The 8,475-nt window shown below is 37.7% G+C and overlaps 1 long non-coding RNA gene across 1 annotated transcript; it reads left to right on the top strand.

The window, feature by feature from the left end:
• Positions 1-4,559: 4,559 nt before the first annotated feature.
• Positions 4,560-6,058, top strand: LOC136367283 (uncharacterized). Its single transcript, XR_010744666.1, has 3 exons — positions 4,560-4,592; positions 5,118-5,200; positions 5,959-6,058. It is a non-coding gene; the product is annotated as an uncharacterized lncRNA (long non-coding RNA).
• The last annotated feature ends 2,417 nt before the right edge of the window (positions 6,059-8,475 follow it).

The following is an 8,475-nucleotide window of genomic DNA, read 5'->3' as shown; positions in this document are numbered from 1 at the left end:
CAATGGTTGTATGATGAACTGGGAAAATATTTGATAGCATCAGAAATCACTTCACTTGTGAAATCCAGAAAGCATTAGGAATTTCTAAATGCTTCTTGAATATCTTCCTCTCAACTCATCAGTGTATCTGAATTTCACTTTAAAAAAAAAACACTGCAAGATCAGTTGTGCTTCCAAATTCCAGTGGCTCAGACCTTGCAAGCCAAGCTTTCACCAGCATTCTCCCTTTCCATGATATTTGGACTATGAAGAAAACAAAAATATTTGTGAATGTCCCCAAGTTCCACTAAAAATAACATTTATGATTAATTATCCCACCAGAACCCAAGTGATATTTACTGTTTCTCTTTTAAGAAACTCCACACCTGACTTTACTAAAAAATTGAACAGCACAGTGTTATTTATATATGTATGAGTGCAGGAAATATACCACTATTTTGCATAAAAGATATTTATACCAACTAAGCAGCTTCCGTTCACAATTCCATCTGTACTAGCATTAGAACTGCACTTGGCTTCAGTTATTGAATATTCTAGTCTTTAACAGGCCATATAATTACTTTAAATACTACATTTGAGAACCACTTTAAAGCTATAGTTCAGAAACCTATTACACATATTTTATATACATGTTACTACACACAAAAAATTTTCCAGATCACCAAGTGGATGCTTTCCAGACTAGCTACAAAGCATAAGCTTATGTTATTTATTGTTTAAAAATAATGACATTTCTTCTGTGAAAGGCTGCAATGGTTTTCATTCCGTAGGTGCAACACTAGTGGTTTTATATTTTCTGAATCAGGTATTATTAAAATAGTCTCAGAAAATTGTTATCATGTGTTCATATTGTAACATTGTGTGCTACAGAATTTCTTGAAGCTTTCTGGCTGAAAACTCAAGCAAAGAGGTTTCACCTATTATACTATAACATTGTACTTCACCTATTAACTGTAACAGATGTGATCTATTTTACTACGCCACAAACATATATTTTTAACTCAGAGTTTACTCTTCCTATTTCATGAGCATATTTTAAGACAAGGCCATTTGCTTAGCACTCTTTTCCACCTACCACTCTCTGCCTCAGCTACTTGGACTGTAACTTTTACAGACAAAGCTGGCTTTGCTTTATTGTCTCTGTACCATGATCTGGTCAGGCTTTTCTTGGTCTCAGCATCAGTTTTCATCCCTTAAAAATTTGACATGTGCTCCAGAGTTTATGAAAATACATTATTTAATCAGAAATTACTGTAATTTGTCAAGGTTGCATGATATTTTGTGTGTGTTGGTTGGTTTCTATTTGACTTTCCTTGCAATCTGGATCAAAATTTTTATCCTCAGGTTATGGTAAGAACCAGTTTCTCCTTTGTCAAAGACTTTTCATATGAAGTTTAATACATGCATTGAAACTTTCAACTCTCCTATTAGACCCACTAGGGATTTTTTATGAAAGCTAAAACCTTCACAGTAACAGCAAATGGTAATGTTTTCAGTAAAACTTTATAAGGCACTTGGAAATATAGTTTAAGCGTGATTATGGTGGTAGATGAAAGGATTAGATGAACCTGAAGATCTCTTTCAACTTTGGTGATTCTGTGTTTTCCTTATGTCCATCTATTACTGCAGTGGCATAAATATGACTTCCTTAAAAGGCAGACTCTCTAAATGTTATTAAGCTGCTCACTAAAATATTGTTTTGATGAAATACATTTTTTCTACTTCTCAGTAGAACAATTTCTTTAAAATATCTTTGTAACCATAAGATACAATACAGATTGTGATTTCTCTCTTTCTACTTCATCTCTTACTACACAGGAAATAATTTTGTATATCCTTTGTTTTCAAACTCTTCTGTCCAGTGGTTATATATTTAACTTATTTATTTGTTCTGAAGTTATACCTTTTTATAATTTTACTGCAGAGGTGAGGAAGGCAGTGCTGTAGAGTGATCTGCATGTTTAGCTGCCTGCAGTTTGTTCATTCTCATCATACCCTAATTCTGCATCCTGAAATATATTTCTAGTCTTCCTGATTTTTCCCTCCTTAGAGAACTGGTTTGGCAGTAATTCTGTCTTTATCAGGGATTCATAAAAGTGTCTGAACAGCTTCACCTGCCACAACCAAATGTGTTCTCTGAAGGCTCCTGGGGACTGAGGGGTTTTGTGTGTAAAGTGCCGCACATGGCCAGACCAGCCCATGATTAAAGAGCTTCAGCTCTGGGTGTCTCTGCACATAAACCTGTGCGTTTACTTCAGGCAAAGAGCAAACTGCAGCTCATAAACTGAAATGCTGATGTGAAACTGCCAGCAACACCTACGAGAATGCTCCTCGTAGAGGTATAGCTTAATAATTTAAACCTGTAATTTCAATGTTTCAGTTTGAAATATTGCCTTATAAAGAAAATCCAGAAAATGTTTCTGTTCCAAGTAAGTTTGAGTGTAGAAATTAAGTACCTCTTGCTCTCTTTATTTTAAAAAATGTCATGTACAGTCAATCTCCTGCCCTGTGGTCATCTTGCTGGTTATATCTCACATTATTGAAGGTTATTTTTAGAAAGGCCCTGCTTTTAAGAACCACTCTATTTGGCTTGTCCAATTGGTTCTGGCAACTCAGTTGATTGTACATATTTTGAATCTAAATTTTCTGGTCATTACAATATCCTGGTTTTCCCTCTATGTAGTCTATGGACTTTAGTAAAACGTGAATGATTATTTATAGGATGTGGAAAAAACATCAAATGTAGAAAGAAAACTGACAGAAGCGGGTTTATCACTTGAAGCATTCTGCTTTACAGGTTAGTGAAGCAAATAACTGCTCCTTCTACTCACACAATATTTTCAGGACCTTGCTAGGATGCTATTTTGGTTTTTTGTATCTATATTTGTAATAACTCTTGTATACTCTTTTGTATTTAGAGGATATATAAAACCACCTTGTATGTTCTTTTGTACACAGCTACTTTGTATTCTACCAGCAAATCACAGCTTCAGCTGGAATTTTTCCTTAGAGGCCACAGAAAGAGCACAGTTAACTTGTTTGCACTGGGGTGCTGGCAAGAGGTTGTAAACCAAAAGGCTGTAGTACAGGAATTAGTGCATGTGGGGAAGGGTTCCTGCTCTGCATTTCTCACCTCCAGAAAGCCTCAAAATGCAAGCGCATATCACATTTTCTCTTTGAATCACAGTTTAATTGTGCCATCAGAAAATGCTGTTCTGAGTTGCAATTCAGTCACAAACCAATACATTTAGAATGCTTTGTTTTAAAGAAATATCACGAAAGCACATCCCAAGCACACCCTCTCCATCTGTTCTCTACTGCACATCCAAGTAATTCCACTCTCCTCTGAGGTGCTGGTTATTCCTTCTCCACTGGTGCCAAACAGCAAGTTCAAAATACAGATGAATGCTGAGCAGCAGGAAAAGTGGTTCCAGTAAATTAAAGAAAAGTGCTGATAGTCATTCCCTGCTTGGTGTCCTGGCTTTAAGTACTACAGCACAGACTGGGGAAAAATGAGCAGTTCCTAAACCCAGGTCATTAGCAGGTTCTGTTGATTCCATCTCAAGTCAGGTATGTGCTTCCGAAGGCAGTGGTCATTGCTAAATTAACACTGAGCATGGTCTAAATGGATAAATCTGTCCAGCAAAGTGCCTCTCTTGGCTTCCTTAAATTCATGTTCATTATTAAGCTTTGCTCAAATAGTATAACTTACTTTACTCCCTAGGAATCTGAATTGATGACAAAAAGGAACTGACTGTTTATAAATTAGTTGCTGCACATGCAATAAGCTCTCCACAGGCAGGGCCTCAAGGCCAGCAGGAAATTCATTTGCCCTTCACCACCCCCTCTGACACCTCAGTCCTCTCTCTTCATGCCTTCTTCAGCTCTTCCAGCATTTGCAGGTACTTTTTACCACCCACTCCCAAAACTGGGACTCCCCAGATTCTTGCACCCCACTGACGTCTCATATGTGGAAGAGCGACACACCCAGGGCTTCCTTGCTCAGAGAAGCCCTGGGGCTGCCATGGGGGTCTGCACATCCTCCTGCTGCGGGGGCTACTGCAGGGCCCAGCCCCCCCTGCCTGTGTTAGCAGCAGTGTCCTCGCTGTGCTCTGCTGCTGCACAGCTCTGCAGCACCTGCTCCAGGCCACCTTGGACCGGGCTTGGAGCAACCTGGGACGTGGAATAGTGGTCCTGCCCCATGGCAGGGTGGGGGCGAACCAGATTACCTCTAGGGCTCCTTCCAGCATAAACAATATTCAGCTCGTTTGGAGATGTTTTAGAGGATGCTTCACCCTGCACAGAGCAGTGACCACAGGAGCCCAAAGGGGCCCCTCCAATGGAGCCTTTTGGAGGGCACTCAAGGGGGACATGCGGACTGTCGCCCCAGAGCTGAGCACCTCTGCCTCATGTCACTGCACCCCTTCTGAAAGCACACCCCAGGGTGAAATAACGCTTCTCCCCTTTTTCTCCCTCTTTTTGGTGTTGAAACAGCTTGCAGTGACTGTTACACACTTCAGCTTGCACAAAGTTACCTGACACGTAAGGAGAGACGAGCAGAAGAATGGGGGAAGAACAAGCCCAGGGATCTGGTATTTAATCTCAACTCTGTTACTGACCAGCAGACAGTGCCAAAAGAGTGTTTTAAAGTCTCTTAAAGAACCTCAGACCATAGTGTGCCTGGGGGAAGATGCACCACCATAGACAGTCAACACTTTTTTGGTGTGCTTTAGATTTTCCTTCCATAAATTGATGTTAGAAACCAATTGCAATGCCTTTTTAGATCTCTCAAAAAGTTTTCAATTAAAACATACCAGGAATATGTTTAAGGAATTCTTCATCACCATTACACATACACTTATTCACTCTTAGTAACTCCACCCTGAACTCCTAAAAAAATTCTGAAACACTGTCCCTAAAAGAAAGTAAAATAAATAAAATCCAAGCTTTTGATTTTCTCCAAGAAGAATTAACTGTTTGACCTCTTAGACTCTACTTTCAAATAATACTAGTGAAAATAATGTCTAGTCATTATATTTTAAATTTTATATATTTTATGTGAGATATAACATTATTTTATACTTACTAATCCTTAAATTTGGGGGGTGTCTTTTTAGAAGCCTCAGCCATGACTGATGAACTCGTCATAAAGCCACTGACTGAGAGGAAAAGAGACTCAGACAAAGAATTTATGTTAAATGTATGTTAATTTTTTATTATGCTTCCTAATGTGTAATTTTCTACATAAGGAACATTATTTATGAATCACCAGAGTTTTTCCAGATTTTATTTTTAGAACTTCTGAATGATAAGTAGAGAGCAGATAACTAGGCCAGAAATTTGCTATGTGCACTTCTCTTTGAAATTTTTCATAAGGAAAAAATTCCTAAAGAAGATGTAGTACACATTTGAAATTTCAAATTATACTTCATTTCAAATAGTCAATAGTCCTAATTGTGTCTAGATTTTGATTGGGTTTTAGTTAAATGTTAAACTCAGGGAATATGATTTCTAAAGTAGACAAGAAGATATTGATTATAAACTAATTGCAAATGTTTCTGGGCATGTTTTGGCAGGCTCATTAACACTCCGTGTAAATAGTGACCAGGTGTGTTCCTCCCGTTAATGTCACTGTAGCCCCATCTTGTGGCTGAATGATTATCCTCCATTAATTTTTCGATTCTGTAGGAAAAGTTGGTGGGAAACAAACATGAAAATGAGGAGGAGAGGAATCCACAGACATGATTAATTTCACTGCGGTTGTTTCTATAAAAAAAGTGGCAGGAAAAAAACTCCAACCCTGAGTGTTTAGTATTTGCCTTCCACAGTTGTAATTAGTCATGTTGAAGTGGATAATTATAAACTGGAGGAAGTTTTAGTAAAATATTATTTAATAAAAAGAGACTTCATGAGTATTATGATTACCTGTGTCAATAAGTTTATTCATATTTCATACAGGTGATGAAAAATTCTGAAGGACACTTTAACCTTGAGGCTGCGATTAAAAACGTTGACACAATGTCCAATGAGTTGAAGAAATGAATGGTAATTCTGACTGCACCATCCAGTTAAACACAAAACTATGTAAGACATTCTTCTAAGAGTGTGCAGTTGTGAATGGCCTCGTTTTCTGTGCCAGACAACTGGGTTTTAATGTATAAAGTAACAGCTTTGCTCTTGTGCTTTGAAAAATTAATGGAACAGTAGTTAGAGAGCAATAGAATGGTGTTAGCTAACCATGAGAAACAGCTGCTAGGTGATCAGTCACTCCTTTCTAGGAACACTGAGAGTCTTCTAATGCAAGTATTGCTAACATGCAAACACCAACTGAATTTAACTGTCTTGAAGCAAGGGAACTAGGCAACCCTCAACTTTCTGAGTGAATTGATAGGTGAAACAAAATCAATGCTGTCTGTAGATTATCATTCACTGCCATTCAATAAATACCATGCTGATACACTGCCTTTTGTCTTCCAGTGGAAAGCCAGCTACTGCTTTGTGACCTGATTTTGAATTTCAACCATCCTGTGCATGCCAAAGATTTAGAGAAGCTGAAGAAAAGACTTGGAGTTTGACAGACTAAGTAGCACCCATTTTCATGTATTGTCTTCTGTTAATACTGCTAAAGCTGCTGCTGCTTCTTCTTTCTTCATCTTCTCTTTTTATTAAGTTTGAACTTTACAATGATGGCATGGTTTTCTGCAGTTAGACTATTTTTATTTTAAGCTAAACATGTGGAATGGAAAAAAAAAAAAGTAGGTTATTGGTTCTGAGAGGGTTTTTTTCAACACACATTTCCCAATTAAGCCCACTAGAGCTGGAAAGACTGATGTAATTAATTTAAAAAGTCAGGAGACTGGGCATGAAGTTTTTCATGTGGTTGCTCATTTTAAACAAAGATGTGTTAGAACAGTAACAAAAGATTTGAAATTACTTCAAGTCACTGCTCTGTTATCTCAGTTGTTCTCAGGGAAACAGGATAAGAAACTGTAAGTGAAGGAGGAACTGCAATTTCTGTTTTGAGCTGCCTTTCTTGTCTTAAAAATATTGTTGAGGAAGGGGTCAAAGAGCAGATTAATTCTGAAAAACCAAAAGTACTTTTCATTCCAGTTTCTGTAATAACTCTCTAATGCAATTACAAAATAGGGAAGAGTTTGTGGTTTCAATGGTCTATCCTGAAATCTTCTTGGCCCAACATTTGCAAAGCCACTATTTTCATGTAGTTCATTACAATTAATATTCAGTCATCCTTTACTTGTGGACATGTTTGAATGTTGAGATGTATTTTTATTCTTATACCAAATATTTCTCGTACAATCAAATAGAGATTTATTCTACTTAAAAAAACACAGCTTTGAATTGTGTTATGCTGGTTATATTTATTTTCTTTCACTGGTGAGATGATTAAATTAATAAAACACAATCCGTAGGAGGTGTTTTGGATTGTCAGATTTTTCAAGACAGAGCAATGGAAGGAATACAGTCACAAGAGCCAGTAGTGATCTGGGGGATGTTGTTCTTAATTTAACAGTTTTTGAAAAAGACGATTAGAAACTGACTTTTTTCACCAGATTAGGAGTCAATTTTTAAAATATTGGTCTAGAAGCAGCTTTGTAGCTGAAGAATTTTAAAATTTGTTTTTCATCTGTATTTTTGGACTCTAGTTGCATGAAAGAATGCTGCTAACTTTGAATTCCAGCTTACCTAAAATCTTAGAAAGGAACATTACAAAACGTATCCTATAAGTAAAACTATTTATGAAATCGATTGTGTTATTTGGGAAGCTTTACAGATTGTATGAACTTATTATACCTGAATTTGGTTCCAGTGTAAACTGATATAGACACAATGACTTAAGGAGAAAAAGTGTTGACAAAGTCATATATCAAACCAAGGGCTTGTCAGAACACAAAGGAAATTGAAACCCAAGGGTAAAGGGTTGGATAAATCCCACGTAACAAAGGTGAGGGAAAACTCTTGGTGCAGGATGCTTCAGTGTTCCTCGGCTGCAACTTGTATTTTTGAACTGTTGAGTGTCCCTTTTTTTCTTTAAGAAATACAGTAAAACAGAAAGCATTTGTGCAAGAGGAACTAAGTTTGGCCTGACTGTGTGTGCTTTCTAAGAGATTTGGGAGGGTTCTGCCACTTAAGGATCACATGATGATAATTTTGTTGATGTGCTTCCTGTAAAAATGCAGTCTGGATTCAGTCAGAAAGACACAGCTGGAGAGAGACTTGTGTGGAGAAAATCTTTTTCCTGAGTGAGGTTAAGAATTCTAGGAAATGCGAAGTTCCAGTGAGGGCTGAGGTGTGGAATCCCCGGTGCTGTGGCACAGAGGACGGGCAGTGTGTGGGTGTGGTGGTTTCCTGGAAAAGTGGGAACAAACAGTTTCACAGCTGAGTAACCCAGACATGGATCCTTTCCAGGCTTAGAGGACTTCTGGTGCCACTGAAATCTGCATGTCTTTCACATCT

The sequence above is a fragment of the Sylvia atricapilla genome, chromosome 14 (assembly GCF_009819655.1).
Source record: "Sylvia atricapilla isolate bSylAtr1 chromosome 14, bSylAtr1.pri, whole genome shotgun sequence".
Taxonomy (NCBI): domain Eukaryota; kingdom Metazoa; phylum Chordata; class Aves; order Passeriformes; family Sylviidae; genus Sylvia; species Sylvia atricapilla.
Note: the sequence above shows the minus strand (reverse complement) of the source record. Positions and strands in the feature narration are given on the sequence as shown.